This window comes from Canis lupus, chromosome 34 (genome assembly GCF_011100685.1).
Source record: "Canis lupus familiaris isolate Mischka breed German Shepherd chromosome 34, alternate assembly UU_Cfam_GSD_1.0, whole genome shotgun sequence".
In the NCBI taxonomy this organism is placed as follows: Eukaryota; Metazoa; Chordata; class Mammalia; order Carnivora; family Canidae; genus Canis; species Canis lupus.
In genome coordinates, this window is record NC_049255.1 from 31,679,440 (window position 1) to 31,699,677 (window position 20,238).

The 20,238-nt window shown below is 34.2% G+C and overlaps 2 long non-coding RNA genes across 5 annotated transcripts in view; one reads left to right on the top strand and one right to left on the bottom strand.

The window, feature by feature from the left end:
- Positions 1-1,123: 1,123 nt before the first annotated feature.
- On the top strand, positions 1,124-20,021 carry LOC119867520. Its single transcript, XR_005383956.1, has 3 exons — positions 1,124-1,286; positions 16,686-16,735; positions 19,882-20,021. It is a non-coding gene; the product is annotated as an uncharacterized LOC119867520 (long non-coding RNA).
- LOC102156799 overlaps positions 15,993-20,238 on the bottom strand; it is a 46,759-nt gene continuing 42,513 nt past the window's right edge. For 3 of the 4 annotated variants that reach the window (XR_005383952.1, XR_005383954.1, XR_005383953.1), the window contains 2 exons: positions 16,904-17,018; positions 15,993-16,803 (listed from right to left, as the gene is read on the bottom strand). This is a non-coding gene — a long non-coding RNA (uncharacterized LOC102156799). Of the gene's footprint in view, positions 16,804-16,903; positions 17,045-20,238 lie in introns of all 4 variants that reach the window. The other variant, XR_005383955.1, reaches the window with a different exon arrangement.

The window sequence follows — 20,238 nt, forward strand, 5'->3', positions numbered from 1 at the left end:
GAATAAAGGAGGGAAGTGGCAAAAAGCCACATTGCATTGTACTTGGAAAAGAGACAAGGTTTATGCATAAATATCAGTTTAAATATCCTGGGTTGCCTGGGGAATTATACACAGGTTTTTAGGGAATAGGCTACAGAGTAGGAAAATTTAGGATGTTATATTAGCAAGAAAGTAACTGTACAGTTTGTACCATTACACATGTTGGAGCATTTATTTCAGGCTTTAGAAGTTTCTCAAACCAACAGAAACATTATTTGATTTGGGGTGATTTTATAAGTGATATATATAAAATTAGCTAAGCCATCTATCTGGGATCTATAAAGAAACTGATGTCAGCAGTTAGAAGAGTAAAGATCTTTTTTATGCAGAGACAGTACAGTTGGCAAAACTGTTATGGCTGATAACTTGGAAAGCAGTCCCTGGTCCTAACAAAACCACAGCTATGTGGGAAGTTTTTGGAAAGAAATGGAATGATAGTGTTGCCATTTATTTTCTGCTTTTACTACAGTACTAAACAAGAGAGATGAGCTTGGGCACAGAGAAGAATTGACAGTTTTCAGGCAGAAATGTAAGAGAAAAAAAATAAAGTCCAGAAATGTGAGGCTTAGCCAGGTTGGAAAGCCCAGCTGCTTTTAGGTCTCAAAATCTAGTAAATGAGAAAAAGTTGTTCAAGCAATAAATGTCCATTAAGTTTCCCATTAAATAAGGTCACTTAGTCTTGTGACAAACTACAAACTAAGGGTCTTTCCCTAACACCCAAGTCTATAATCTCAAATAACTTCATGTTGAAAGAGAATGAATAGATTTGAAGAAGTTGAGAAATAAAGACTACTGAAGACCTATGTCTAGGAAAAAAAAATTGAGTATATTACTGGAACTCAGACATTTCTGGAAGCAAATAGATCAGAAGCCTGCTTATGGTTTTAGGGGTATGGGCAGGGTTCGTTTTACCAAGGACAGAAACAGTCTAATGAATTAGTGGCTTTGTCTATTTCTTTTGCCCACAAACTTTCAATAGCAGAATATAAACTATGAAAGTTGTGCAGACCCCAGTGAGAACCTAATTGCTCAATAATCACTTTAGATGATGACACAGTACATGATAAGCAAGATAGGACTTCACAGAAATGAGGAAGCATACACACATTGGAGAGACTTGACAAGGCTCTTCCTCCCAAAGAGTGGAATATAAGTCTAATTAAGGAACTTTACAAACCTACAGGAAAGGAAGTTTTTACAAAGGTTATCTAGCAGGATTTCACGACCGTAACAAACCAGAGATTGCTGTGAGTGATTTCCTATCTCCATTCTTGTGAAAGGGAGTGTTTGTAGTGGTCATTTTCTCCTTGTTCATGATTTTTTAGTGGATGATTAGGGAAAATAACTTTTCTTTTAGTTGATAGCTTGACAATACAAAATGAACTATACAAATATTGACTTGATACAGAGAACTGCCTAGTTGCTGGATATTTTGAGTCTTTGAGATGAACATAATCAGATTTATAAATTAGCCATTAAAACCTAATATATACATTACATTTCTCCTTTTGGACACATATGTCTCTACAATTTTGGAAGTTAGCACTAAAAGTAGCTTAGTTTAGGGGTGCCTGGATGGCTCAGTCAGTTAAGCATCTGACTTAATTTCAGCTGGGGATGTGATCTCAGAATTGTGAGATTGAGCCCTACATCAGGCTCTGCACCTGTTTAAAATTCTCTCTCCCCCTCTGTCTCTGCTGCTCCTGCTAGGCACTCATGCTCAATCTCTCTCTCTCTCTCTCCCTCTCTCTCTCTCAAAAAAAAAAAAAAAAAAAAAAGTTTACTTTAGCCAAGGAAATGTTGGCAGAAATTATTTGAGTTCCATGTTCTCCTACCCTTGCCATGGTGATCATGGAACTATATGACACGATGGTGATTCCATTCTTCTGGCTCTCTAAATGACCACTCTATTTAGAGCCCCTCTGCTGGACTGTTCTAGCATTATTGTGACTGAGAAATTTAACTGCTTTAAGTCACTGAGACATTGCCTTTTTAAAGTGAGCATAATCTGGATTATCCTGATTGATTCTAATGGAATCCTTTGAGGATAAAATGACTGTAATCTGTATTGGAAACAGAGTGGCCAGAAAAAGCCAAACAAGCAAACAAGCAGACAAACTGAATAGCTGTACATTCGATTCTTTTCCTCTTCATGTATAGTTGGACTGAAATTTCCAGTTTCCTTTGTATATAGATGTGGTCATAAAACTTAATTCTAGCCATTGAAATATGAGCACATATGATGTGTCTCACTTAGAGCATGACCTACTATTCTACTTTTTAGTATTTAAAAACAGCAAACACTCATTATATCATAGTTTCTCTGGGTCAGACACTCCAGTACAGCTTAGTTGGGACCTTGGGCTCATAGTCTCTTACCAGGGCAGTCATGTCAAAACTTGACTTACAGCAGACATACTTCCCTGGCAATTACTGATTTAGTTTCTGTTTCTATGTTTCTTATTCCAGAATCTCATAAATGAAGTCATAAAGTACATAACACTCTAAGATTCACTCCTTTCACTTAGTTATAGTCATTTAAGATTCATCCATGTCTTCACATGGCTTGAGAGTGAATTCTTTTTATTGGTGAATAGTATTCCACTGTATGGATGTACCACAGTTTGTTTTTCCATTCACCTTTCAAAAGACATAATGATTACTTCCAGTTTTGGGTGATTATGAATAGAATTCCTATGAACATTCAATAAATGGTGCTGGGAAAATTGGAGAGCTATATGTAAAAGAATGAAATTAGGTTGCTTTCTCTTTTTTTTTTTAAAGATTTTATTCATTAATTCATGAGAGACACAGGGAGAGAGAGGCAGAGACACAGGCAGACAGAGAAGCAGGCTCCACACAGGGAGCCCCACATAGGACTCCATCCCGGGTCCAGGATCACGCCCCAGGCCGAAGGTGGCACTAAACAGCCGAGCCACCCAGGCTGCCCCCGCTTTCTAACACCATAAACAAAAATAAACTCACAACTGATTAAAGACATAAATATGAGGCCTGAAACTAGAAAAATACTAGAAGAGAGCACAGAAAGTAATTTCTTTGACATCAGCCATAGCAACATTTTTCAAGATACTTCTCCTAAGGCAAGGCAAACAAAAGCAAAAATAAACTATTGGGACTACATCAAAATAAAAAGATTTTTCATAGCAGGAGAAACCATCAACAAAACAAAAAGACAACTTACTGAATGAGAGAAGATATTTGCAAATGACATACCTGAAAGGGATTTATATCCAAGATTAACATAAAGAACTTATATAACTCATTACCCCAAAACCAAATAATCCAGTTAAAAAATGGGGAGAAGAAACAAATAGACATTTTTCCAAAGAAGACATACAGATGGCTAGCAGAGCATATAAAAAGATGCTCAAAATCACTCATAATCAGTGAAATGCAAATCAAAACAACAATGAGACATTTATCACCTTATGTTGGTTAACATGAGAGACTCCTAATTCAGGAAAATAAACAAAGGGTTGTGAAAGGGGGAGGAGAGTGAGGGGATGGAGTGACTGGGTGACCGGCATTAAGGAGGGCACTTGACAGGATGAGCACTGGTGTTATACTATATGTTGGCAATTGAATTTAAATTTAAAAAAAAAAGGGAAAAAACTTACATGGGTTAAAATGGCTAAAATCAAAATGGCAAGAAGTAACAAGCATTGGCAAGGATGTGAAGAAAAATAATCTTTGTGCACTGTTCATGGAAAAGTAAATTGGTATGGCCACTATGGAAAATAGAATGAAGGTTCTTCAGAAAAGCTAAAAATAGAAATGCCATATAATCCAACAATTCCACTACTGAGTATTTGCCCAAAGAAAACAAAAACACTAATCTGAAAAGATATATGTACCTTGATGTTTACTGTAATATTTTCAATAGTCAAGGTATGGAAACAACCTAAGTGCCCATCAATAATAGATTAATGGATAAGGAAAAAGTAATCTATCATCTATCTATCTATCTATCTATCTAATAGAATGCTACAGAGCCATCAAAAGGATGAGATCATGCATTTGAGACAACATGGATGGACCTAGAGGGTATTATGTTAGTGAAATAAGTCAGACTGAGGAAGAAAAATACCATGTAATTTCACTCATAAAGGGAATATAACACACGCATGCACAAGCACACACACACGCACACACGCATCCCAAATGAATTAACAAAGAGCAGAATCAGACCTATAAATACAAATAACAAACTGATGGATGCCAGAGGAGAGGAGGCTGAGGGGCTGGGTAAAGTGGGTGAAGGGAAGTGGGAGATCCTGCACACCTGCACATTAATGCAGGAGTTCTATTCATACCTTCCAGGTTTGATCACCATAATACTTCCTTTTCTGTCAGCCAGCTGTATGAACAGCAGTATAGAGCTGTGAAGTCATGTATTGGGTGGAGGAGCCAAAGATGCATTAATCCTGAGTATTTTGGATATTGCCTCCTACCAAGTAGGAAGACTGGGATCTTGTTGGAATTTATTGTGCTTTTGTGTGTGTGTGTGTGTGTGTGTGTGTGTGGAGTTATTTTTCATAGCGGCTGGCATTATTTTTACTCCCTTTCTTCTCTCTTCATCATATGTACACACCATGAAGAATGAAGTCTTAATTGGTAGAATGAATTTTAAAATGATATAAAGAAAGAAAAAATGATATAAAGAACTATTTAGGGATCGCTGGGTGGCGCAGCGGTTTAGCGCCTGCCTTTGGCCCAGGGCGCGATCCTGGAGACCCGGGATCGAATCCCACGTCGGGCTCCCGGTGCATGGAGCCTGCTTCTCCCTCTGCCTGTGTCTCTGCCTCTCTCTCTCTCTGTGACTATCATAAATAAATAAAAATTTTAAAAAATAAAAAAAAAAGAACTATTTAAAGGGATAAAATATTGCCCCATTTAGGAAATAAATATTTTTGAAGAGAGGTAATCCCTCCTCCCCTTAAACAACAATGAAAAGTACAGGAGACACCTAATAATCCTTGCTTTCCCTTCCCAAAGTCAAATGATTAAGATACAATACAATGATTTATATGACTCAGAAGGACCAAAAAAGGAGAAATACAGATATTGCTTCCTTGCTTATCTTATGTACTTATATGTGACCTGCATATGATTCCTTAAATGAATGCTGTAATGAGCTTGCAGTAAAATCTGCTGGGGTTATCACTCATTACATAGAAGGCTTGGGATCCATTAATAATGGTCTTTTATTAAGACATTCCATTCTAATTCCTAGCTGCTCTCAGAATAAAATGGTTCTTTTGCAAGTGGCATGGTCACTTACCCTTTTTCTAGCATATGACTTACCTCTTGTACCATGCTGTGGTTTTCACAGGAAAACCATAAGACCCCAATCTCATGGGACAACTTCTGTACTACTCACATTTCTGCAAATTGTATGTACATGTAGGCTACACATTCAATGCCTTTCATAAACTCTGAGCTTGAATGTGGGGTGTATTTTCTCCTCTATCTGCTTGGATATGTGGTCATATCATTTGTTTAAGTCCTTTCTCACTTCTGTACCACAAGGAATGGTTATAAGCATGGTGACTAAGCAGCCAGTCACTTGAGGATTTAGATGTTAATTTCCCCTTCCATCAAATATAATCTAACTTTTAAAAGATTCTCTCGAATGCTCTTTAGCTTGGTTTGGGGGCTGAAACTATTCAATGATCTGTCCCTCCTCCTAAAATAAAAGAAATAAATGACTACAAGGCACTCAGCTACCTCAGATGACATCCTACCTTTGCATTTTATCTTTCCAATTATTTATACGGGAAGTAGCTTGAAACACCAAATCTGTGGGAAATGAGAAAACTAAGGTAATGAGGGTCTAGGGCAGAGTGGTGACACTCAAGAGCTGGTAAATCCTGAATGCAGTATACATAGTGTCTTTTATTCTCAATTATCACTTTTAGTCTTTGGGATTAAATGTGAAATAACTGGCTTGGCCCCAAATCCAATCATATTATACTATCATTATTAACATAGTTTTGTATGGTTACTGATAGAATTGATTCCAAAATAAGTAGAATCAAGTGGGCATTTGTCAGAAGTAATTAATTTCATCGCTAAAGTCAAACCTCTGTAGTTGCCATATGATTATTAATTCTGATTTTTTTGGCTTTTTATCCCTAAACTTAGTAAATACACACTTTAGAATTTTTTTGCAGCTCATTTCCTCCTTTTTGGCTTCTACTTTCTATGTATCCCTTTCTTGACAAGGTTTTAATTGATTTCAGACTGACAATTAACACTCAAATTTTGCAGTTGCCTTTGCTGTGGTTTCAATATCTACCTTTTCTACCTCTGCAAACCTTCCAATTGAACACACAAACAAAACATAACAAAATAAAAACTTCAAGAATGAGCATCATTGAGAACATATGCTCTTGCATTTGTTCTGATGCTGACTGCTGTCCTCATAATTAACTGCTTTGTGAATTTTTCAGGTCCCCACTGTATCACAGGATACATGAGAATCGTGTCTTCACTTTGCATTGCTATGGGAAAATTCATGAGTACATGGACACATCCAAAATTATAAGGTAGTATAGTCACTTATCAATATGAGTTGAGTTTAGGAAAACATGACTTCTTTCCAATCTTATGATGAAGAAAATAGAACAAAATTTTACATTCACTATTCTTTCAGGAAAAATGAGATTTAGTAGCCAGTAATATATATCACACTATAAAGAAAAATTTCAAGAAGAAATTTAAAGAACACTATGGTGAAACTGCTAAAAGTAAACAATTCTCACCGTAGATTAATCATTTCAACATAAATCCATTATTCACTTTCAAGACAGCTGTTATGTACTGAATGTTTATATCCTCCTCAAGTTCCTATGTTGAAGTCCTAAACCCCAGTGTGGCTATATTTAGAGATAGGGCATTGAAGGAAGTAATTAAGGTTAAATGAATCCCAAGGGTAAGGCCGTGCTCTAATAAAACTACTGTCCTCATAAAAAGAGACATCAGAGATCTCACTCTGTGTATGTGTGTTCATGGATGCACATGCACCAAGGAAAGGTGATGTGAGGACACAGGGAGAGGGTGACTGTCTGCAAGCAGGAAGAAAGCTCTAACCACAAACCAAAAACCAAATCACTTAGGGCTTGGATCTTAGACCTCTAGCTCGCAGAACTGGGAGAAAATAAATGTCATTTAAGCCACCCACTCTATGCTATTTTGTTATAGCAGCCTGAGCAGACTAATACAACACATGATCACACATATAATCTTTAGCCCAACATTATTTTATCTGTTCAAATTTAAAAATTAAAGAAAAAAGAATTAAGTGTTTTCAACACTCATAATGTATATTCTTATATGTAATGTCTATGTTTTCACAATAACACCATTTGTTTTAATCCTCTTTTCTGCATTAAAATTAAATCAGTTCTGTATTTTAAAAATAGATATGGAAAATGTAAAATAATAGAGTCATTTAGGCTTAAAATATGTACCATAGATAAAAGTTACAATGTTACATCTTAACAATGTAGGCTATTTCTTTATTCTATAAAACTGATTGTACCTGGCTCTGTATTCCCACTTGCAAACTTTAGAAGAGAGTTTATAACAGCTATTTCTGTAGCTTTTTTTCTGAGGCTTATGTAGCATGGAAACATAGGAATGGGGCAAGAAGTGAAGACTCTGATCACTAAGTGGCACTGGTTACTTAATGCTGGATCTCTGACATCCATTAAATATGGCTACTAAATCCAGTCTTGGTCTATTATAGGCAATGAGAACATGGTGGAAGACAGAGTCCTGCCTATGTCTATTACCAAAGCCTGATAAGAGGTCAGGCACTGATGAGGAATTTCATAAATACTGTGTGATGAATGAGTGAATATTTTGAACTGTTTTATTGTCCTCTCTTGAACTGAACTTGTCTTCTCCCCACCCCAACTTTTCTCTTTTACTTCCTGTATCATTTAAAATGTTCTCACTGCAGGGCAACTGGGTGGCTCAGTCAGTTAAATGCCTGCTTTTGGCTAAGGTCATGATTCTAGGGTCTTGGGATTGAGTCCCACATCAGGCTCCCTGCTCAGCAGGGAGTCTGCTTCCCCCTCTTACCCTGCCTGCCACTCCCCTTCCTTGTGCTTTCTGTCAAATAAATAAATAAATAAATAGTCCTAAAAAAATGAAAATAAAAAAAATGTTCTCCCTATTAAAGCAACATCATAGCTAGCTTCAAATATGGGTTCTTTTTCCACCCTACCTCAGTTCAGTCAGACATTCATTCCACATTGTATATTGTTCAAGTATATAATCCTGTTAAATCCTAATTTAGAGCTCAGGATTTTACAACTTAATTGCAGTGATAATTTTCTCTTATTTATTAATTTTATTTACCCCCAAATTCCACTTACCAATGTTTTATAGATTCCAATTTGATAGTTACTTAGGAAAAAAAATTATTTTCTTTTTAAATTCTCAATAACTCTTCATTCTTTATACAAAAAATGTTCATAACCCTTAATAATTCATGTCCTATAAGGACATGCACAGCCATCTCCTAAACAGACACAAACCATACCTCTGAAGCTGTATTGTAGTCCCTCTGTTTTTAGAAAAAAAAAAAAATAATAATAACATACTCCGTTATCTTCATTTCTCAGAAAAGGAAACAAAAACTAAGAATTACTCAAGGTCACAGAATTAATAAAACCTGCAATGTAAACTCAATTCTGTGACCTAATAGCCTGCTTAGTTTTTCTTTTATAATACAAGGACCAACATGGGAATATAAAATAAATATGAACAGTGAATTTCAACCAGAAAAGTTGAGCTTCACTTAAAAAATTATGGGTCTTGAAGTTAAAACATTTAAAATCTAAAATTTTGAATATTTAGTATATCCACTTTGAGTATGTTAGTATTAGTATCCATTTGACATGGCAGTTATTTCCTTGTGTGATTAAAATATTTCCTTTACAAGGTTTGGCATGACTCCCCTTAGATATATTTTTTAGGTCATTTTACATAATAAACTTTTTGAAGTTTATTATAAGTGGTTTTGACCTTCAAAAATTATGAAACACAATTATATGAAATAAATATATGTATTATACTATTGAATGTGCCATTGTTTATTCTTAGGGATGACAGCACCTATTTATTCACTGGAATTTAACTAAAAAGAAAATTTATGACTGATTATTCCTATTAAATGTCATGGAGTCTGGCTATTGATGCCATGTTCTACAAAATGTGACAGGGAGTCAATATGTAAGGGATAATTCCACCTTGTTTGAGGACTAGGAAAGAAGCTCCATATATATCTATTTAAACAAATCAAAGTGATACATGGCAACATGCAATGCCAATTTCTGTGTAGATACGGAGAAATACAAACATACAGAAAACATACTGAAAACTCATTAATGCTTACAATTATATACTTAAATAAAAAGGGGAGTTCCTGTTCCCAACTTGTCACAGGTATCCAAAGAAGTTTCTATTGCACTATCAATGACTGCTATCAACATTAGAAAAAACAAAGCACTACTGTTAGGCAAATTATCCACAATCATTTTCAACAATTATAATATTTTTGTAAAAAGTATAAATTAAAATATATGGTGCTCCAGGACAAGAACATAATTACTCTCCTTTAATTCAGCTCACAAATATACAATATACCTTCAGTTTCTTTTATTTTTTTTCCAAGTAGATTTTATATAATAAGGTATGCGCATGGAAGGGCAGACTATGGGAATTGAGGCAGTTGGCGGAAATTGAAGCAACAGTACACACACAACACTTAAAAGAAACCTTAAGAGATACTAAATTCTATAAGATGCAAAGTGCTGAACTTATGACAGCTACCTCATCCCAAGAATGATAGCCCAATGATTCAAATTGAATTAAGCTTTATAGAAAGAACTTACTGATACAAGAATGCAACCAAATTGTACACTCAGATGCAGTTATTACCATTCTTAGATTTTGCTGGGCATGAATGTGAGAAAAACAGGTAACTAAATCTTGAAGCAGCAAATATAAAGACAATAATCTCTATTTTACTTATATTAGGGCCTTAAAAAAGGCAATATGGATAATGTTTTAAATCTGAGATGTGAAAGTGAAGAAAGTTAATATAGAGAGAGAATTTGTGTGTTTGTATATATATTATATAGAGATTTATTTATTCACTTATTTATTTTATAGGTTAAAATTATCACCTGATTTTTTGTATGATTTATTTATTTATTTATTTGTTTAAAGATTTTATTTATTTGTGAGAGACACAGGGAGAGAGGCAGAGACACAGGCAGAGAGAGAAGCCCGATGTGGGACTCGATCCCAGGACTCCAGGATCATGCCCTGGGCCAAAGGCAAATGCTCAACCACTGAGCCAACTAGGAGTCCCTATATGAAATTTTTAATATGGGTTTCTGGGGTTTCTTTTTGGAAACATTACATTGTATTTAGAAGGAATTATGCTTTTTTAAATTAATAATTCACTTATATTAGAATTAAAATATCTTCTATATAAACATTATTGAGGGTTGACATAAGAATATTAGACATTAATCAGATCTATGTTTTATCCACTTCATTACTGACAATGGCACCAACACTCACAGTGTAATCTAAAAATGTTTAATGTTAGAATTAACTTTTAAGTTGCCTTGCTGAAAAAAGGAATGCTTTGATAGAAATGGCAGATTAGATCATTCTGACCAGCTCTCTAACTAATGATAGTTAAAAGAGCTGAATAATATATTTTGAAAATTCATTTGGAGGTACTGGGAAGCTGATAAGTCAGGTTAAGGTTTAAGGACCAAGACCAGAAAGAGAAGGCTGAAACCCAGTCAACTCTCCCTAGCTAATTCCATAAGAGATAGGAATCTTGAGATGATGACTTACTATTACAACAATTCAGGCTGTGTTCTTGGAAAAAAATGAAATTAGCATGTAGAATATTATGGATCAATACATTTGGAAAGAAGAGCAAGTATCATTGAGCACAAAGAAAAATTAGCTATGTTGTAGCCCCTCCTAATGTCTCAGTCAACCTCATGAGAAGCATTAAGCTGAGTGGCCCAACATAATTGTCATGAGTTTGGGAGAAGTCTAGGACTTTATATGTCAGGTTAATCAGTGAATGATGTAAGATGTTAGTTCCTTCCAAATTGATCTATAGACTAATTGAAATTTCAATAAAGATTCTAGCAAGTTATTTTATAGCTATCATAACATAATTCTAAAGTTAATATGGAAAGGCAAAAGACTCTGAATAGCCAACACAATATTGGAGGAGAATGAGACTGGAAGACTGACGCCACTTGATGTTGAAGCACAACATAAAGCTACAGTAATCAAGGCTAATATTATCCTCAATGGGGAAAAACAGAGTTTTTCCTCTAAGGTCAGGAACAAGACAGAGATGTCCACCCTCACCACTGTTATTTAACCTAATACTAGAAGTCCTACCCTCAGCAATCAGACACCAAAAAGAAGTAAAAGACATTCAAATTGTCAAGAAGTTAAACTTCCACTATTTGCAGATTCCGTAATCAAGCTCCTTGGTCTTAACCCAAATGAACTGGAAACTTACATCCACATGAAAATCTGCACACAGATATTTGCACAGCTTTATCATAACTGCCAAAACTTGGAAGCAACCAAGATGTCCTTCAGTAGATGAATAAATAAACAGTGGTACACCCAGACAGAATATTACTCAGCACCAAAAAAAAAAAAAAAAAAAAAGTTATAAGGCCGTGAAAATACATGGAGGAAACTTAAATGCACACTATCACTTGAAGAAAGTTAATCGAAAAAGGCTATTTATTGTATGGTATGATTCCAACTATCTGACATCCTAGAAAGGCAAAACTATGGACACAGCAAAACAATCAATAGTTGCTAGAGGTGAGGTGGAAGGAGGGATGAACTGGAAGGACCTAGAGGATTTTTAAGGCAGTAAAAATACTCTGTATGTTATCATAAAAATAGGCACTTGCCATAATTTGTCCAAACCCATAGATTGCATAACACCAAAAATGAACCCCATTATAAAATATTAACTTTGGGTGATTATGCTATGTCAAAGTATGTATCATCAATAGTAATAAATACACTACTCTGGTGAATGATACTGATAATGAGAGGAGCTATGTATGCGTTGGGGAAAAGCAAATACAGTACTCTGTACCTTCCTATGAATTTTTCTGTGAAACTAAAATTGCTCTAAAAGTTGAAGTCTAAAAGAAAGAAAGAGAAAGGAAGAGAAAGAAGAAAAGAAAAGAAAAGAAAAGAAGAAAAGAAAAGAAAAGAAAAAAAAGAAAAGAAAAGAAAAGAAAAGAAAGAAAAGAAAGAGAACAGAAAAAAAAGAAGAAAAGAAAAAAAAGAAACCAAGATCCTCCCCCCCCCACTCCCCTTCCCTCCCTTGCCTTGCCCGTAATTCCAGTACCTCCCTTCCCGACCTTCACTTACCTGCCATTCCCTTACCGTACGCATCCCTCCCTCCGTCCCCTCCATCCCCCCCTCCCCTTCCCCTCCCTCACCCCCCGCCCTTAAATAACAGTCTTCCCTTCCCCTCTTACATGACAAGTAAGACAGTAAGGAAAGATAAGATCCTAGGGATAGTCATGTAAATATTTAGAGTCAGCATCAATTTCATTTCTCTAAGATAAATACCAAGTGTGTAGTTGCTGGTTATATGGTGGGTGTATATTTAATTTTATTTAAAAACCTACCAAGCTGTTTTCAGTGTTCTCTTTTTCATTCTCTAGAATGTTATTGCACAACCAGTCGCACAATATGCATACCACCACTTTGTAAAATTTGGTTCCTAGAATTCACATGATTTTTTATTAAAATTTTATTAGTATGATAAAAATATTTTATTTATTTATTTTCTAAAAGATTTTATTTATTTACTCATGAAAGACACAGAGATAGAGGCAGGGACATAGGCAGAGGGAGAAGCTGGCTCCTGGCAGGGAGCCTGATGCAGAACTCAGACTCCATCCCAGGTCCCCAGGATCTCAACCTGTGCCAAAGGTAGATGCTCAATCACTGAATCACCCAGGTACCCCAATATATTTTATTTTTAGACTAACTTATGTTTATTATTTCACCAGTAAGCAAATTAAATAAAATCATAATATCATTATATTATTAACTTCTATTTATTGTCTGAAAATATACTTGAGTCTTTTTTTTTAATTTTGTTTGATAACCTAGAATATGGTCTAGATTGGATTGTGTTACATGTGCAGTTGAGAAGAATGTGTTTTCTGTCCTTATTGCATTGAGTATTTTATAAACATCAGTCAGTGTCTCTGATAGTGTTATTCAGGCCATCTATTTCCCTACTGAATTTCTGCCTAGTAGGTCCTGCCTACTACTAAGACAGAAATGTTTACATCTTCAACTATAATTGTGGAGTTATCTATTTCTCCCTTCAGATCTACCACCTTTTACCTCATGCATTTTTAAAGTCTGTTACTGAATCTATATGTAATGAGGATAGTTCTGTCCTCTTAGAAAATTAATGCTTTTATGATTTTGTAATTCCCTCTTTATCTCTGATAATTCTATATTTGAACCCTACAATGACTGAAAATTATTATTTTTTTGGATAGTATTAAGGATGACACTTACTTCTTCATCCTTTTATTTTTAACCTGCCTCTTTTTAGATTTTGTAAACACTCAATTCCCTCACTGTAGCATGAAAGCAGCCATACGCAATATTTAAGTTATTAACTTTTACTGTTTCCTTAACATAGAGTCTGATAGACAGTTGGCTTTAATTCCTACTTCTGTTCCACTGTAGGTAACATAGATATCTTTTGTTAGTAGTCTTCAAATTTTTCCCTTTCTCTTTGGTTTTATGAGGTAAAAATATGGTATGACTAAGTGTTGATTTTTATTTTCATTTTATTTTTCCTTGATGTTTTCTGATCTTCTTATCTGTCACTAATTTTGGAATATTTTGTCCTTAATTTCTTCAGACATTTCTTTTGCTCCATTTTCTTTCTTCTTTAGGGATTCTAAATATGCATACATTAGACTGCTTGATATTGAATTATAGCTCTTAGGTTTTTCTGTTTATTATTGTTGATTCTTTTACTTCCACTTTTTTCTCTCATATCATTTCAGTTTAGGTAATTTCTATTTGCCTCTCTTCAAGCTTTCTAATTTTTTCTCAGTTGCTCTGAGTCAACTGATGATCCCTCAATAATATTCTTTAGTTCTATTACTATGTTATTTCTAACATATAAATTTGGTTCTTTCTTTGAGCATTAATCTGTGTTGAAAATACATGTGGTCTTGAATTTTGTCTACTTTTTTCCATTAGGGTTTTTAACAAATTATTCCTCCCTATCCTATAGTTCCAACAGATGTGTTATATCTGATTTTTTGTACTACTGATTAAATTGGCTCTTCAGACTTTTTTCCTCCTTTTGCATGCCTCATACTTTTTTGTTCAAGGGGGGACCTGCTGTATAGAACAGGGATTAGCAAACTATGGCCCTCGGGCCAAATCAGGTCTGGGAAATCAGAGCTGTTTTTGTATAGCCCATGACAAAATGATTTTTCATTTTAAATGTTCAAAAAAATTAAAAGGATAATATCACATGACATGTAAAAATTATGAAATAAATTGTAAGTAAACCAAGCCATGATATTAAAGTTATTTCCATTATATATAATGTATGGCTTTAAAAAAACCTCAAATACATTAGTAAATATTTGTCTTGACATTAATCTTCATGTTTATAATGCTCATCACCAGGTACCAGATAATATTTTTCTTCCATCAAATTAACTTTCTCCTTCAGTATACTCATTAGCTATTCTAAAGGTTAAGTCTTAAATAATTACAGAAATCATCTGGAAATTTAATCTCCAGTAATTATTGTCATCTTCTAATATCTACATAATTGCCCTTTATTTATAACCACAGATTATTTTAAGAAATTAAGATATTCAACTAATTCCTAAATTTCAAAAGCTCTCTGTATCTGAAGAGATATTTGAACTCTAACCTCTAAATATTTAGTCAAGATTTTGAATAATTTAAAACCTTTCATTCATTTGCATTCAACCAAACTCATTCAAGAAACTTACTGTATTAATTTACATGGATATTCTTGTATTTTATCCTATAAACCCTTTTAATCACTCAGTGCATATTTAAAAAGTACAGGATGAAACAAAACTAGCATTTTCAAGCTTTCTAATCTCCCTATAGGTCTCAAAATTCTTTAACAAAATGAGAAGATTCAATGTTTTTGACATTGAAATTGAAATGCCTCATTCTACTTCCTTCAACAACCCTTATGTCAATTTCATTTACTAGCAAGAGCAAAGTCATCTCCGTGAAGATAAGCATTTGAACTGTCAGAGTCTGAATGATTATGCTGGACATAAGTAATTTATGTGTCAAAAAACTCTTCTACTCAGTACCATCAACACCTATTACATGCACTATTGAAAAATATGGTTAAACCTTTCTAATGCATAGATTGATATTCAATACCAGTCACATATGAGATAAATGATACCTCTTTAAATCTTGATGGCTGGAAGATTATAATTTCTTAGTCTATCTCCCTCTACTTTAGTGAGAAATGTTTAAATAGTTATAAAATATTATTAGACATGCACACATCCACACACACACATAAACAAAAGTGTGTGTATATATATATTTTTCCTCCCTTATATGCATCCCAGAATCTAGCTGGCTTATACTGCATTATATTACAGAGAGAGAAAAAAAAAAAAAAAGGAAAGAAACAAAATATCCACATATTCTTTTTTGTAGGAAAAAAATCACCAAAAAATATAATATGCAATTATTACACAGTTATAATTATCTTATAAACATATAATTATAATATACAGTTACATAAATATAATAATATATATAGTTATATATACATATATAGCACCATGAGTTACTTTTGTTTTAAATTTAAATTTGAGATAGGAAGGTCTGTATCAGGGCTGCCAGGGTGGCTCAGTGGTTTAGCGCTGCCTTCAGCCTGGAATAGCAGGATCCAGTCCCACCTCAGGCTCCCTGCATGGAGCCTGCTTCTCCCTCTGTCTGTGTCTCTGCCTCTGTGTGTGTGTCTCCAATGAATAAATAATAAAATATTTTTTTTTAAGGAAGGTCTGTATCATATGATACTATGATACTACCTTAGTGGCAAGCCAAAAAAGCTAGTGAAACAATTCGTATGCAAATCACTCAATTTACAAATGAAAGAAGTTAGTTTCTAGAGCAATAATCTGATCATGTAGAAATGCAGAAAATTTTCCCCTCCCTAATTAACAGCAACTATTAGAAGATAAATATATAAGACTTGTCAACAAAATAATATACATAATGTGAATCAAAGTTTCACTGAAGCAGAAGGGGAAAACATGTTCTCCATCTGAAGAAGGTAAATATAATAAAGATTATGTGCTCTATGTAAAAATATAGGCTTCATTAAAGAATATAAAATTCACTGGACATTTTAATTTAATTAGACAAGATATGATTTTTCCTTCATATCTTACAGTCTTTCTCCTACTTAAAACTTTTTTATTTTAGTTCTTTTCTTTCTTCTCATTTTGGCCTTCCTCTTTTCTATTCTACAGTTTTTCTGCTAATGTGAAAACATATTCTCTTCCGAGAGCTTCATTAAAAGGTACTGAGATATATATAAATATATTATGCTTTTGCTTTTTTTCCAAGTGAATGAAGGTCACATACTATCTGAAAAATAAAATAAGACAATAAGGTGATTAAAGATATCGTAAAGTAAATAATATTCAAATATCCCATTTTAATCTAGGAATACCTAATATTTGCTTACCTATTTTTATCCAGAGTTTTATCCAGAGGGTTTAACCCAGAAGCTGATCCATTCTGATTTTGAGTGGGTTCATTTACTAAATTGTAAGACTTGTCTCGATTTTCTTTTTTATCTCCTTTGAAGAGTAAATATCATCCATTACTAGAAAGTATGATATACGTACTCTCAATAGGCTTTATGTTCCCAAGCTATGCCTAAAAATATTCAGTAACTTACTCTTTGGGATACTCAGTATATGTGGAAAATGAAATGTAATTCTTATTATATAGAGAGCTTTAAATACTTTAGAACATTTTAAATATAGCCTAATTTAAAGATTATTTAGTAGCTACATTTAGTGTTTTATTTTTTCTTTTTAAATTTTATTTATATTCAATTAAGTAACATACAATGTATTATTAGTTTCAGAGTTAGAAGTCAGTGATTCATCAGTCTTGTATAATATCCAGTGCTCATACATCACATGCCCTCCTTAATGTTCATCACTCAGTTACCCCATCCCCTTACCCATCTCCCCCTCTACAGAGACCCTTTGTTTAATATTGGCTAAGTTTCTCTTATGGCTTGTCTCCCTCTCTGATTTCATCTTGTTTTTTTTTTTCCTCTCTTCTCCTATGATCCTCTGTTTCATTTCTTAAATTCCACATATGAGTGAGATCATAAGATAACTGTCTTTCTCTGATTGACTTATTTCACCTAGCATAATATCCTCTAGTTCCATCCATGTTGTTACAAATGGTAAGATTCTTTTTTCTTTTCTTTTTATGGCTGAGTAGTAGTCCACTGTATATATATATATATACCACATCCTCTTTATCCATTCATGTGTTAATGGACATCTGGGCTCTTTCCACAGTTTGGCTATTGTGGACATTGCTGCTATAAACATTGGGATGCAAGTGCCCTTTGGATCACTACATTTGTATCTTTAGAGTAAATACCCAGTAGTGCAATTGCTGACTCGTAGTCTTATTTTCAACTTTTTTTTTTTTTAAGATTTTATTTATTTACTCATGAGAGACATAGAGAGAGAGAGGCAGAGACACAGGCAGAGGGAGAAGCGTGCTCCATGAAGGGAACCCGATGTGGGACTCAATCCTGGGACTCCAGGATCATGTCCTGGGCCAAAGGGTGGCACTCAACCACTGAGCCACCCAGGTGCCCCTCTATTTTAATTTTTTTTTTAAGATTTTATTTATTTACTCATGAGAGACACAGAGAGAGAGAGAGAGAGGCAGAGACACAGGGAGAGGGAGAAGCAGGCTCCGTGCAGAGCACAATCTGGGACTCAATCCTGGGACTCCAGGATCATGCCCTGGGCCAAAGGCAGGCGCTAAACCTCTGAGCCACTCAGGGGACCCCCTATTTTAAACTTTTGAGGAGCTTCCATATTGCTTTCCAAAATGGTTGCACTAGCTTACATTTCCACCACCAGTGTATGAGGGTTCTCCTTTCTCAGCACCTCACCAACATCTGTCATTTCCTGACTTGTTAATTTTAGCCATTTTGCCTGAAGTGAGATGGTATCTTATTGTGGTTTTAATTTATATTTCCCTGATGCTGAGAGATGTTGAGCATTTAGTGTTCTCAAAAAAGAAAAAAAAAAAAACATAATAAACATAATAAAATGTGCTTTTTTTTTGTTTCTGAGTATTTAAATAGTGATTTTAGACATGAGACCAAAAGGTGTATTTCACATAAACCAAAGAGGCATATGTTGTCTATTATCTATGTGAAGGTAGGGTAAAGGTTGGTTTATATATAGTCTAGGCTGGCCTTTTCATTTTTAAAGAGGTAATACAGGTCCATTACTTTTTCTTTCTCATAACATCAATATGAAAAAGATTCTGTGTCCTCAAATAGGTTTTTCTGACTAAAGACCAAATTTAAGCTAATATATGAAACAAAAGAAGATAGATCAATTGTGTTTTGTTGAATGTATATTCTGAAAGCTGTCTAGGTAAAACTTTTATGCTTTCATTAATATGAATGCATTTTAATCCTTTTCCATGACCCTTCTGGTAGTTAGCTTCAGTAAATACAATGTTATCAGCTCTAGTAAGATCAGAATTGGTTATCAAAAAAAGATAATCAAATCAAATAGCAATCAAATATGGAAATTAAACAAAATACTACACATATAGTACTAGATATAAAATCAGACACTGAATAGAATTGCAGATAGTTGCTTCATAAATGGAAACTAGATTTCTTGCTGCTTATTATCACACAGTAGAAAGCCCATTTTATTTCACATTAATATAATTATGTGGAGTTAGGGATATTGTCAAAAATTTGCACTGGATCAAATTAGAGAACAAGACTCTACTCAAAACTATTGCAATATGGAGAGAGATTGAATTCAATTCCATTGAAGCAAAAGACAGTATAGTTTTTAAAGCCTGGGGTGAGCTAGTGAAAAAGTATTGAAGAACATTAGAAAGATTAGTCAATGTGATTACACCATATGTGTTTGCTGATTGGTGCTTATAGAACTTAGAATCCTACCATCACACAGATTGGGAGATAAGGAATCTATGTTTGCTGATTACATTTCAACAGGAGGGCTTCCAAGTCCTTGAGAAAGACATTCCTGCATTGTAAAACTGGCAATAGACTGGGAAAAGATTTATCTACATTTCAAAGGAGCAGAGGAAGAATTTGCAATTATAAGTTAGTTTTCTAAAGTAAATGCTCTAAGAAAGGGGTGGCCAGAAGTCTGTAGTCAAGAAGAAACTTGCTTAAAGTTTGTCAAGCTGAGGAGGAAGTTGAGGTCATGTTGATCAATATCACATGAATTATTTTAGTTTATTACAAATAGTATATGCTATCTCAATATAAGGGCATAAGATACAATGCTAAATGTTTAATGATAGGCAACATTTGAAAGAAGAAAATATTACATATAAAAAGTTATGGAAAAATGATGTATGACTCAAAATGTGAAACAGACATTCCATATTCTGCTGGCTTTTTAGAGAATCACTAGATACCGAACAGATACAACTTTTATTATGTTGGTGGTTTTGTCTGGTATTGCAAGAAGTAGAGAAAGTATGGATGAGGGGAATAGAATGTATTTGCCAGAAGACTACAGTCAATTGTTACATACAATTCTGAATTGGTAAGTAAACTGCATCTGTCTTGTTCTTTCTTGAATGTGTGGCAGCATGAGTGCTCATCAAAGCACTATTGAAATTCTATTAATCATCAGGTAATGAATAATGGAAATGTAAAAGGATACATCCATATATACATATACATACACCAGATTTTGCACAGTATTTTGAAAACTGTCTTGTCATTATTGGAGAGTAAATAGCTGGGAAATGTAG